Source organism: Mirounga leonina, unplaced genomic scaffold (assembly GCF_011800145.1).
Source record: "Mirounga leonina isolate KUSES-001 unplaced genomic scaffold, KU_Mleo_1.0 Mir_152, whole genome shotgun sequence".
Lineage (NCBI taxonomy): Eukaryota > Metazoa > Chordata > Mammalia > Carnivora > Phocidae > Mirounga > Mirounga leonina.
In genome coordinates, this window is record NW_023270380.1 from 3,408,612 (window position 1) to 3,422,266 (window position 13,655).

General features: G+C 45.1%; 1 protein-coding gene across 4 annotated transcripts in view; it reads right to left on the minus strand.

Annotated features, from left to right (window-relative positions):
• Positions 1-13,655, minus strand: part of SIPA1L2 (signal induced proliferation associated 1 like 2) — a 213,774-nt gene that overhangs the window by 137,603 nt on the left and 62,516 nt on the right. The window contains exon 1 of one of the 4 annotated variants that reach the window (XM_035008466.1): positions 3,975-4,262. The exons of the other annotated variants lie outside the window; for them this stretch is intronic. The gene's annotated coding sequence lies outside the window, so the exon portion shown is untranslated. Of the gene's footprint in view, positions 1-3,974; positions 4,263-13,655 lie in introns of those variants that run through there. 4 annotated transcript variants of the gene reach the window in all.

Genomic DNA, 13,655 nt, shown 5'->3' on the forward strand with positions numbered 1-13,655 from the left:
AGAACAAAGATAAGGACCTGTGAGATGGGAGGCATTCTCCAACGCCCCAGGAAGCAGGGGCAACAGGAAAAAAACTGGAACATTCTGGGAGTTTGCCAGAGAATCATACACTTTCTGAGGAAATGGAGAGAAAGAGAGTAAGAATTCTGGTTAGTCAAGAAAGGTTTTCTGGACTTGAGGGGTTTTTGTTGTTTTGCTTGTTTTTTGTTATTGGTTGGCTGGTTGCTTCTGGGGAGGGGGGGCAGGTGGTAACTAGAAGCCATAGGCTGTCAGTTTGCCCATAGATGGAGGTTTCGGGAACCAAGACTAGCTCACCCTTCTGAGGAGAGCGGGGTGTCCTGCCAAGCAAGAAGCTACCCCGGTCTCATCTGCCCTTTCCCCAATTGTGTACGTAGAAGGTCAACAAAGGCCATTTTCCAAATCAGCTTATTTTTCATGGAAAGCTAAAGAAGTTAAGAGACATTCACAGTACACTGAGAGATGCAAAGTATCACATGTATGCGACCAGTTTAGGACCAGAAACGGATAATATCAGTATCTGCCTGAACATGCATAACAAGTCTCCAGCAGGATTCAGGAGGCATCCATAGCACCAGATGCTATGAGGAGGGGGCGTGGACGGCAGGCAGAGGGTGGGGGCATTCCACCAAATATGCTTCTGGACCACAGGAATACATTCCTCCAAATAAATAAAATTGTAAATAAATAATAAACAAAGCAAACTTTTGCCCCACCTCCCCCCCACCACACACACACACCAAAAAAGCAGATTTTTATAGGACACACAGCTAGAATAAGTAACAGACAGGTGATCACAGCCACAGTAAGCAAGTCATGTCTAGGTGATCACAGGATGCGGGATGTGAGGCAGTCACTGTGAGACAATCAGGTAACCCCCAGGGACAGAGCCACAGGTCTAATTCTAGTCACGTGTGTTCCCAGAACCATCATTTTCATGGTGTTCAAAATGTGTCCTGAGGGGAGAGGGCAGAGCGGAGTGATCAAAAATGCAAACTTTGAAAATGACCGATCTAGGAAAAGCGTACCAGCGTCACCATCATCCAAAACCCACGTTATTCACAAAGAGTTTCTTTGAGGCCCTCTACAGTGTTCAATGAAGCAATTCCTGTGCATAAGTGATGAGCCAAAGTTATCTGACCCAGATACATATTTTGTTTCCAAATTCTTCAGTCTTCACGCAATTTTCTCCGAAATATGAAGATCTGGAAGAGACCCCTCCCTGCAGAGCCCTGACCGACTGTGAATCCCATGACAGGGTCATGAGCAACTCTGCTCATGGCAACTGGTTTAACATCTGTGCCGGGCAAAGGCCATACAGAACGGCCCAGCAGGGCCTGACAGGCTACTGGTGGTCCCAAAACGTGATTCCCATTCTGCCCAAACACTAATCCTAAGAGTAAGTAGAAAGCCAATTTTCTAGAGAAGTAATTACATAATCTACTTTTTACAGAAAAGCTTTTCGACAGAGTAATCGCTTGAGCAAAAGGAAAATAAATATTAGTATGAATATAACTACAGTAATCAGGCATATGCTGAAGGCAGAGCCCAAATCACAAGGGTTCTCATGAATTCTGCAAACCACAGAGTCGAGAATCAGGCGGTTTCCTTCTGCCGCTCGGTGGCTGTCTTATTAGCAGGCTCGTAAGATTAAAGTCTGGTATGATAAGCAAATATGAAGAGCCACCCTCCTCCTGAGGGAAAATTCTCAGACACTACAACCAATCTCATTCATTCATCACCTCAGTTGGCTTCCTACCCCCACATACCCTTTCCTTAGCTCATAATTAGCGTGAAATGCAGAATATCCATATTGTTTGCCGTTTACCTTCCCACATCATTAAGACTCACAGACAAAACATTTGTTTTATAACCCCAAACAATGATGAGCTCCATAGATATACTTCATTCATTTATTATTTCAGCAAACATTGACCATGAACCTACTGGAAGGCAGGTAACATGTACTTATCCTCAGGAGAACCCTAAGGAGAGGGACACAGGACTCCCAACAGTGTGGTCATAATGTAACCGGCACACAATCCCACAGGATCCCAGCTCCCCTGAACAGGGACAGCAAAGGCTCACTGTCTGGATGGAACCCATCACAAAGGGATGGCATTCCAGCCAACTCCTGGCAGGCGAGCCACATCACCCAGGCCGATGAGAAGGACGACTGCAAGCAGTGTGTGCAAAGGCACAAAAGCAGAGAAATCAGGGTCCACATAGGGGCTGGGAAGAAAACGTGTGGCAGAGGAGCTAGAGAAGTCAAAAGACACGTCTGCCACATCAAGGAGCACGAAACTCTGCAGATACCAAGAGGCCAATTTATGGCCGGAGTGATCAAATAGTAGAACTTGAACATGTTTGAATAAAACCAAGGGTGATTCTTCAAGAAAGAATATGGGAAACAGAGGAGTTTTTGATCACTGGCCAGGATCTGCAGGCCAAATGGAAATGGGTGGATTTTCTGAGCTGGATGTCGATTGGGCCTGCACGACCAGCACCCTTCCCTCCTCACAGCATGTGGTCTCTGCCCCAAGACGGCTATAACCTTAGCCCCAGTCACCCAAGCACACAGGTCAAGAGCAGCCAGTAAAATCCCCACCCTGCTGTCCCCCCACGTCCAGCCTGCCTCACACATCTCATGTCTCCCTTCCTCCCAGACAACCTGGGGCACCCCCTTGACACCCCCTCCTTCTCTGAAGGCCCCACTGCAAATATTTCCAGTCTCACAGCCCCATCCTCTTTAATCGGTGTTTCACTCTTGCTAGGGCCTTTTTCTAATTCTTTCCAAATGGTGGCTTTTGAAAGCAAACTCCTCGCGTCTATGGAAAAGTACCTAGAATTAAAGCGGACCATGTCTGAGTGTAAGCAGTTCACAGGGAGGGTTACTGAGAACGACTGAGGAAGCCAGTTGGGTGTGAGAGGTCTCAGACGTCATCAAACATCTATGCTAGATGATGAAGGTGGGCACAGTCTTTGACGAGAATGTCCAAGATCTGGAAAGTTCACTTAAGTGGGACACTTTTTTCCTCCTGATTATAAATCAGTGAGGTACTGCTAATGTGCCTAAAATTGGGGGGGGTGGGCATTAAAGGAAGGGGCTCGAGGCACAAATACAGCAGGAAAAACTCAGCCTTTTTTTTTTTAACTGAAAATCTGCTGACCCAATTTACATTTCAAGGTGAAACATACAAAAATAATGGTCAATATTATCTCTTCTTTTTTTTTTTTTTAAAGATTTTATTTATTTATTTTGGAGAGAGAAGGCAAGAGAACGGGAGCAGAGGGGGTGGAGAGAATCCCAAGCAGACTCCCTGCTGAGTGCAGAGCCTACGTGGGGCTCCATCTCACGACCCTGAGATCACGACTTGAGCCGAAATCAAGAGTTGGACGCTTAACCGACTGAGCCACCCAGGCCATTTTTGACCATTTTTATCTTGTTTCTATACAACCCTAACTCACTGCATTAACACTGCCTTGGATGACAATGACCAGCAAGGAGGGAGGAGGGCTCGCAATCACCCTGAAGCCCAGCCACACATAGGCAGAGAGAGTCTTGGTAAATTCGGTTTGATAACGGTAACCATGTCAGTGATCCCCTTTTTTGCCACTTCTCTGCAGAAATGGAGAAGAGCTGCTGAAAATGCCTGGAAAGGCATTATACTCCTAGTCCTCTAGAAGATGGGAGTTTAGATTTTTCTAATCTGCAGCTACCCACTCTCACTTTGGGGCTTTTTTTCGTTGTTGTTGCTTAAAATATTTATTAATAATGCCTCTTCATCAGTTTACCACATGGCATCTCGCTGTATTCAAAGGAGTTCATTACTCAAAAGACCATCTGTCTGAGAGCTCAACAGAAGGTTTAAATAAACGGTGGCAAAGAATGTATGGTCACATTATATCAAGTCAAATATTTACATCTCTCAGATTTTAAATACGAACGTTCTTACCCAGCCATCCACCACAAGTCAGACTTCATTACTACACCATTCTTTTGGTATCTTTACTTTCTAGATTTTCAAACCTGTAAAGAAATGACAACACGAGGCGGGCTTTAACTTATGCAGACAGGACTGCCAATCACAACCGTCTGTGCAGTACCTTCATTTAGGCAAGAGAAAAAATCCTGACGGCAGCAGCATTTTCAAGCAGAAAAGCAGTTAAACATGAATCAGAAAAACATTTGGGGAAAACAGCTGATTCTGCCTTTCTGAGCATTAGTAATTGTGGCAGATGTTGCGCTGCTACAATCAGAAGCCGTGGGAGCAGCCGGGGCCCCGATAGCCCTGCATCACGACAGGCAACCCCGCGACGGGCTTCGTGATGCTGACGGCAGAGCCCCGGGCAGGCGAAGCCCTCGCCACCACGGGAGGAGACTAGGCAAGAAACAGGGACAAGTGCATGCGTTCACGCTGACAAATGCTAACAAAAAAAAACTGCTTTCAAAGTGTTTCAAATCAAACACAAATATGAGTACATTAATGCAAGTTTAAATAGGAAAAAAAAAGGCAAGGCGGGAGAGGTACTGCCAAATCCATTTCCTAGGTATCAGTTTAAAGGACTGAGTGTGGGGGCGCCTACGAGGCTCAGTGGGTTAAGCGTCTGCCTTTGGCTCAGATCATGATCCCAGGGTCTCAAGATCGAGTCCCACATTGGGCTCCTTGCTCAGCGGGGAGCCTGCTTCTCCCTCTGCCTGCCGCTCCCCCTGCTTGTGCTCTCTCTCTCTCGCTCTATCTCAAATAAATAAAACCTTTAAAAATAAATAAACAAAAATAAAGTACTGAGTGCAGTAGTGGAACTAAACAAAACACTGTGCATTGGGAGACAGGCAAGATGAGTGGGAACAGCAAGGACTTCGGGGAAAAGCAAGCGTGAACGAGAACCCCTGGACTTCCCAGCTGGTGGCCTTGGACAAACCTGCACGCATCCCTGAGCTGCTTCCTCATCTGCACAGGGATGATAAAGGAAGTGGGATTATACAGCAACTGTAGAATCGGCAGGAAGGTTAAGTGAGATAATGTGGGGCCTGTGTCTGGGATTTGGGTACTCCAAAAGCGCAAACACAAAACCACTGCCTTCTCTCGTTTTCCCCTGGAAGTTCTGTTTTTGTTTTTTTTTTTTTTAGATTTATTTATTTATTTATTTATTTGAGCAAGAGAGAGAGAGAGACTGAGCATGAGAGGGGGGAGGGTCAGAGGGAGAAGCAGGCTCCCGCTGAGCAGGGAGCCCGATGCGGGACTCGATCCCGGGACTCCGGGATCATGACCTGAGCCGAAGGCAGACGCTTCACTGATTAAGCCACCCAGGCGTCCAAGTTCTGTTTTTATTCTACAACCCAGATCCAGTTCTCTCTCCATCTCGAAGATGAAAAGGTTCGATCCGCAACACCACCCTAACTGAAGGTCCCCGACAACTTTCACATCTAAGGATTGGAAGGAGCCCAGGGTGTGTGGGTGCCAAGCAGGTTTACCGCTCCCTGCTGCACAGGGTGGGGGAGGGGGGAGCTAAAGCAAACTAACTGAAGATGCGCTGCGAGCACGTGGAAAGTAACTGCAAACCGAAGGCGGGATGCCAAAACCCATAAACAAGGAGTACTCACAGCAAGAGCTTTAGGGATTCACCAGGAGGAAAGAGGTCCCGGTGGGAGGGGGTGAGATGTGAGCAGGGCCTCAAAGAATGGTTCCCTCCATCTTCAAAGAGAGAAAAGGGCAGCGCGCCCCAGGCTGTGCACAGCCCACGGAGGCTGATGGATAAGTGGGTGTGGTGGGAGCAAATGATTCATCGTGAACATTAAAAGCGAAAGCCGGAAAGACTAGTTATTTAGCTGAAGTGTTGAGCCTTAAAAAGCCAGGCAGGGGAATTTTAACTTTATCTTGAAAACAACAGGTTTTGAAGTCAGAGACAGGTTTAACTTAGATGAAGTCAATTTATATTGTTTTTAGATCAATTTATAGTATTTACATAAACACTGTATTTAGCCCAGTGCCCAACAAAGAGCGAGCAGTGATAAAATGTGAGCTTTGATAAGTATTGATAACAATATGTTTATATATGGCACTTACATAGCATCATGTCTTTCTTGACCTCTTGAGGATCAGAGTTGGAGCGGTGAGATGGGTGGCTCTTGCTAACTTACAGAATTGGTGTCTGACTCAGAACAGGTAAGTAATGAGGATTTGCTGAATAAAAGAATGCATAAGTGAGTGGATCATCATGGCAGATACGGCATTAGGGAAGAAAACGGGAGAACGAAGAAGGGAAGAGACAGGACCAGTGGGATGAAAGCAGATTCCTGTGCGTTGGGTGTCTGGGTGGCTCAGTCGGTTAAGCGTCTGCCTTCAGCTCAGGTCATGATCCCGGGGTCCTGGGATCAAGTCCTACACTGGGCTCCCTGCTCCGCGGGAAGCCTGCTTCTCCCCCTCATACTTCCCCTGCTTGTGTTCCCTTTCCCTGTCTCTCTCTCTGTCAAATAAATAAATTAAATTAAATTAAAAAGATTCCTGTGCGTCACACACTCACATGGACGCGACCGTGTGGACCCTTGTCTCAGGTCCAGCTACTCGTGGGAGGTGGCCAGACAGCAAGGAGAAAAAGCCCACCCGGGATTTCGACAGAGGAGCGGCTCCACCACCTACTGTATTATACAGCTAAACCCTGAACAACACTGGGGATTACGGGTGCCAACCACCGCACAGCCAAAAATCCACGTGTAACATCCGACTCCCCAAAAACTTACCTGCTAACAGTCTACCATTGACCAGAAGCCTTACTAATAATAACATGCACGGTCCTATGTTTTATATGTCATATGTATTCTATACAGTATTCTTACAATAGAGTAAGCTGGAGAAAAGAAAATGTTATGAAGAAAATTATAAGGAAGAGAAAATACACTTCCAGAACTGTATATATAAAAAAATTCCGCGTATAAGTGGAGTTCATGCAGTTCAAACCTGTGTTGTTCAAGGATCCGCTGTCCTCTTCCCCCTCTGGGCCTCTACTGAACATTTTCCTCCCCTTAATAAAATATGTGTCTCAGCCTCCTTCTACTTTCAAATTCATTTTAAAAATAGACCTTTTCTGTAATTTGTGAGTATTTCCTGTGTTCACCATCAGACTATAAATCCCTAGAGTATGAATATACATGTATACTCACTACGGAGCTGGAGCCACCAGGGAGTGATCAATCAAAATTTTCTGATTAACAACAGATAAAGCATCCACAAAATCCACCTTCTGGTAACCTGCGTTCATTCTTTCCTTCAAGCACCCACTAAGCATTTACTTCTTGGCAAGGCGCATGGTGCATGAAGAAAGATACATAATGCGTGAGCCCTGACTTCAGGACGCTTATCATCTACCCAAGGAGGCAAAATGGACATACAAACCCTCCTACAACATTGCTTTCAATTTCACCTCTAAGAAAATATTTGTTTTTCCAACACAGTCACTATTAAAGACCAAAATGGACACATCCTGAAGTTCTGTCTTGATCTCTTGTCTGTGCCCCTGAGAGATCTATGTTAACAAGTCCTACAATTATTTCAGTGTAGCCATGAGAGGAAATGAGAAGAGAAGTAGGAAAGATCTAGGAGTCAGATTTGAGACAGGGCACATCAGTAGCAACACTGTCTTGGGGGACAAGATGTCCACAACCCAGAGGAGAGGGGCTTACTCAGGAAAAGAGATGGGGACACAGCTGCGCTAAAATAATAATACCATATTAGGGAACAAAATATTTACACTTAAAGTTCTATTTTTAACAAACTTACTCTAATCCAACCTCTGGAATACCCAAACCCTAAATAGGAAATCTCTTTCCCGCCATGCTTCCCTAAAAATAGCCCCCTTTCTCTTTCTCAAAATACGGTGTAGATTTCCCTTTGGTTTGCTTTTGCAAGAACGCTGGTCTAATGAAGAATGAAACCGTTACTCATGTTAACTAGAGCACACTGTCTGTGTCGTGCACACATATCTTGATGCTATGATGACACACGTGGGGGATGTCTTCCTTCTAGAAATGTGATCTGCACCTAGCCCATGTTTGCTGTGGGCACCCCTGGCCTTGCAGTTGTCGCCGGCGGACTGAATATTGTTCCCAGGCATTCCACAGAGTTTGTCAGTTTAATGTTATCCAACAGGCTAAAAGAGGGTTCAATTATTTTTATTAAAATAACAATAAGGAAATAATTCCCAACAATGAGCATCTGAGCGAGAGGCTCTGCACCCCGCACGCTCGCTCATGTCTGTGATTAGCAAAACTCAAATGTCCCCTCTTTCTCTCCAATGAGGAGGCAGCTTGCTTCCTTATAACTACTGCCTATGGAATAAAAGCAAGTAAGTTAAACTAGAAATTGAGTTTACACATTTATGTACCTTAATTAGCCCACACTGGCAGAGGCTTTTACTTTAAAATCAGATACAACACAAACATCTGAAAAGCTTCTAGGCTTTACATCACCTCACTAATCTCAGCAGTGCTGAGAAAACAAGCCACACTCGTATCCAACAAGTGAAATCACCCAGCGGGACACATCTGTCTTGCAGTGGTATTAAGCCCCGTACCCGAAATTAAACAGGGAAGTCTTTTGGACTCAACAATCTATCTCCAAGGGAATTTAGGCCAGAGTGGGAAACCAGGTATTTGTGGAGGAAAGCGCAGGTAAGCTGACCCACAATGACATGCTTTGCCTAGCCTGTGCTACCCTGGAGCAGCAGAATCCCACTCGGACCTGTAACAGCTCCAGGTGGGCTAGCAAGGACAGGTCTCCTTCTCATCTGGACTCCCGAAGACGTGCTCTACCCAAACGCCACAGACCGCAGAACCGAAAACTGCTCTGCCATACACAGGCTCTCACCAAGTCCAACTGGGGGCAGTGACAAAGCCCCCAACTGCTAAATGTAATCTAATAATTTGCATATGTAAGGATAAAGGTCTAGACTATGACATCAGCTTCACAGAAAAATCAGCAGATTCAAAAAAGACCCAACTACCCCACTCAGTCTTTGGAAATCCCAGATAAATGAAGAGCTGAAAAGGACACAGCAGCAGGAGAGAGAGGACTCTGTATTGTCAGTCCAGAAAGCGCAAAAAAAAAAAAAAAATTTCTAAACAAAACCATTCTGGGAATTCTCCGTTATAGAAAAGTATGGGGAGGGATGGGGGTTAAAAAAAAGCCATTCATCACAAGGGTGGTAACTCACAAGGGTATTCACTGAAAAGTTGCTTCCCTAGCAACCTGGATCCTGCTAGAATGTCCTGGAAGAGCATTCTGAAGTAGAGAGAAGCCAGAGTTAACCCAGAGGACTGTCAACAGCTCAAGGATCACCTCAACTTGGTGAGAGCCCTGAACAGCTAACAACAGGATTCCTCAGAGACGACATTCCAGCCAAAGATAGCAAGAGTGTCCGCAGTCTGAAATGTCTGCCGCAAGAATTCAGGATCCACTGGGCTGTTCAAGAGTTCAATGTGTGGACTCTCTTAAAGCCGCTATCCCTGCCTGTTCTGAGAGCTAACAGAGGAATAAAGTGAACTCGACTGAGCCTCTATGATCAGGGTTTTGTCGGCAGCCCTAAGCCCTCCAAGACCCCCAAACTTCTACAGTAGCTCAGGGAGCCCCAGGCTTTTTGGTGGTGGTGGTGGTGTTACTGCTGTTGCTTAAGCCAAGAGACCCAAATAATTCCTCGCATTGATGTCTTTAAAAGACTGAGCTCCCAAACTTCTTTTCTTCCCTCCCTTCAGTGACAAGGCAGCGCCATGGGAGGCTGAAAACACACACACAAAGACAAAAATCAATGCTGTAAGCGTGTTCTAATGCTGCAGACCCTGGAGGGGATGGAATCCTACAAACGGGCAGTGTATAAGTGGAGGCACGTGAAACCAGACAGGTAAGTTTGCACGTGGCACGTGAAACCAGACAGGTAAGTTTGCAGACCGGGAGAAACTAAGAGACAGAAACAAGATAAAGTCAGAAGAAATTCTGTGTCATCAGGAGCCATTTTCAATGGCACTTGAGAAACTCTGAACTTTAGCTTTGTAAAAGGAGGCATCTTACCTATCCTTTCTTCCACAAACACTTACAAAAACAAACTGAAGGCCTCCAAGTTAATGAATATCAGGGTCAGACTAGGTCTGCAAGAAAACTGATAAGATGATTTACCCAGAAAAAGTTAAACTATACTCTTAAAAAAACGGGGGGGGTGGTTCACTTCACTCAGTGTTTTAGACCCAGACACCAAAATCTCAATAGAGGGATAGAGGAGGAAATTGGAAAGGCCAGAAGAGACACAAGCCAACGCTTATCACGGCTCTGGGGCAGCAGTCAAGCAAGAATGGGGAGAAAATCCTACACCCAGCCAAGGTAAATTTTCACCTGTGCTCCATCAGCCAGAGAAGATTAACAAATGCTCAAGAGGGTAGCTCAGTAACATAGTGGGATGGAGGGCAGTGGGAGGCTGGCTTAGCACAGTGCCTGTCAAATCCACGGCAGCTAATGCTGGAGAAGTTTGTGGACCTGGTCTTGTTTCCAGGAGAAGTTTGTGGATCTGGTCTCGTTTCCATCTCCCGCATTCAGGATGAATGGGAGGGCATAACACACCGAATGCCTGTTCCATGAGGAAGGCATTCTATTTTACATAAGGCACCCAACAGATTTGGTTGCCAGTCTCCCCATTAAATGGGGACACAAGGGGCTCGAAGAGTGGAGGGAGCTATTCACCTGGAAGCCACAGGCAGCAGGAGCAGGTGTTGGATTCTGGCCAACGGGCTACACGATTCTTCATATGCATGCCATTTTCTCTCCCAGCCCCACAGAACACCGGGTCCTACCAAAGGGTGACCTCAACCAGTCTTTCCATTCCCTGACACTGGCCTCCTGTTAACCAAAACTCCAAGGCACTATGGACTTCTGGATTGTCCCCGCGAACATTTTTTCTCCAGCTACTGTGTCTTCACTGTGTTCTCACTGCCTCGGAAAAGACTTAACGCTTGCTCTCTCTTGTGTTCTGGCAGACAGGACCCAATATTACCATTACTTATCTTTCCTTTTTTTTTTTTTAAGATTTTATTTATTTATTTATTTGAGGGGGGGGAAGAGAGAGAGAGAGAGAGCACGAGTGGGTGGGAGGGGCAGAGGGAGGGGGAGAAGCAGACTCCCCACTGAGCAGGGAGCCCGATGCGGGGCTCGATCCCAGGTCCCCGGGATCATGACCTGAGCCGAAGGCAGACGCTTAACCGACTGAGCCACCCGGATGCCCCTACCATTACTTATCTACATGCTTGTGTCTTCCATTAGACTAAGAACCGAGAAATCAGAGAACTCTACTCAATTTTGTATTCTCTCACCCTGCCTAACAAGGTACCAGGTTCAGTGAAGATACAAAAACAAAAACAAAAACAAAACAAAACAAAAAAGTCAGCTAAATGCAGTACTGCAAGCCGGCGCAGAACGGAATAGGGCCAAACACCCTGTACCAGCAAGACATTGTGACGTGACCTGTCAATAGATAAGTCATACATTTAAAATGATTAGGTGGAATATTTTTATATAAAGTATTATATTCATATCAACAAAGCAATGTTGGGATGGAGAGCAAGCCAAAACAAAGGAACAGCCTTACTGGAAAAAGTGACAAGCCCTAACGGCATTGTTCAAACAGAACCCTACCTGGAAAGCCAGTTGCCGTAGGCTTTCATCTTGTATAATAAAACTTCCCTGGAGAGCTGAGAAAGAAGGAAAGATCTCCCTCTGAGATTTAAACTTTAAAAAGCGAGAAGCCCCAAGGCCTGTAAGATCTGACTGTATGTATCCTAATTAATGGCAAAATAGAATCTGAAAACGGAGTTTGGGTCGGCCATTTGGAATGTGGAAAAAGGAGAATCCGGAGCAAATGTTGGCATCCAGAGAAGGCACTTCAGCCATTAGACAAGGAATATTCTCTCGTGACATCCTTGCCTGAATGCAGTGACTATTCGTTCCTCAATCTCCCCCGTTCCCACTGCAAGTGTCCCAAGCAACCTCCAGATCTCTGCCTACCTTGAGGCAGAGAATGCGGGGACTGAGAAGAGGTCCCCATGACTGTATTTATTTCTATAAATTACTAAGTGGACACTCGTGTTACATACTCCGGTTAGTGAGCTTGGTTAATGTGATTAGTTCTGAGAGATGGACCCCATCTCAGTGTGATGAAAAAAATTTTTTTTTCTGAATGCCAAATAATGAATATCACCCATAAAAGTCTTTTAGAAGAGTTGGCTGGCATTTCTGCTCGTTGATGCACTATCCCACATATTCATGCATGTTTTCTTCAAACCTCTACACTACATGAATCGTGCTTTATTGAGGAGCATCACTTCTGGTCAACAGTTGTTTTTTTTTTTTGTTTTTTGTTTGTCTGCATTTTTGTTTTGTTTTGTTTTGTTTAACCAAACAGACCACAATTTACTCAGCAAGACTCAGTGTCCTGGTGTACAACTGAACTCCTCTCTCAGTGTAGAAATGCCACAGAAAGAGCTTGGCTTCACCAGTCGTAAGTTAATGCTGCCTTGGCAGGGCTGAGGCTAATTTCTGCAAATTTAATTTGCAAAAACCAGCCCAAGGCTACCCTGATATAAATTCACTTGATGTGTTAATTTCACACTTTAGAGTCCTCATCCCACTGGTTGGTGGGTGGGTGGTCTTGAGGATGTGAAGTAGGGGAGGGTCTGAATTTGCCCAAGCAACCTCAGACACCAGCCCTCCTGCCTGCCAATGGGAAAGCAGGGATTGTGCCAGAAATCAGCCAGGCTGAGTAAATTATTTTCATTATGCAGAGCTCTATCACTGGGCACCAGCGTCTCACGTAATCAATTCTTTCTTCCACATCTTCATACAGGAGGGACGCTTTCAATATGGGCAAATAACGATATAAACTCAATCGGCTCCAGTTAGATCTAACAGGTACCATATACCTTCAGCTCCACAGCCAAGGGCACCAAGCCTGGGAACTACACGGGCGAAAAGTACAACCCCTTTTTGCCCAGGTCTGTGTTCTTTTTTTTTTTTTTTTTTTAAGATTTTATTTATTTGAGAGAGAGTGAGCGAGAGAGTGTGTTCATACAAGCAGGGGGAGAAGCAGAGGGAGAGAGAGAGAAGCAGGCTCCCCGATGAGCAGGGAGCTGATTCGGGGTTCTATCCCAGGACCCTGGGAATCACGATCTGAGCCGAAGGCAGACGCTTAACCAAATGAGCCACCCAGGCGCCCCTAGGTCTGTGTTCTTGAGAAGAAGTGTGCTAGCTTCAGTAAAATAAATATATTAAATGTTCTGGCATAAAAACACTGTTTATAAAGCCCATGAGGTAATGAGACGTGCAATGTTAGAATGCTTCAATATATATATAATGCCTTAATATATAAATATAATTAAATATATTATAATATACCCATATATATTAAAATATATACATAGGATCTTTACAGCTACATAATACAACCACACATGGATACATAGACATACTTAATTCATAGAAAAAAAGATGATATTATCAGTTTTCATCTTTGGGTTTTGGTACTTGGGGTGATTTTATTTCCTTCTTTCTACCCAGATATTATACACAGGACACATATTACTTTTGACAGGGATACCCCTCCAA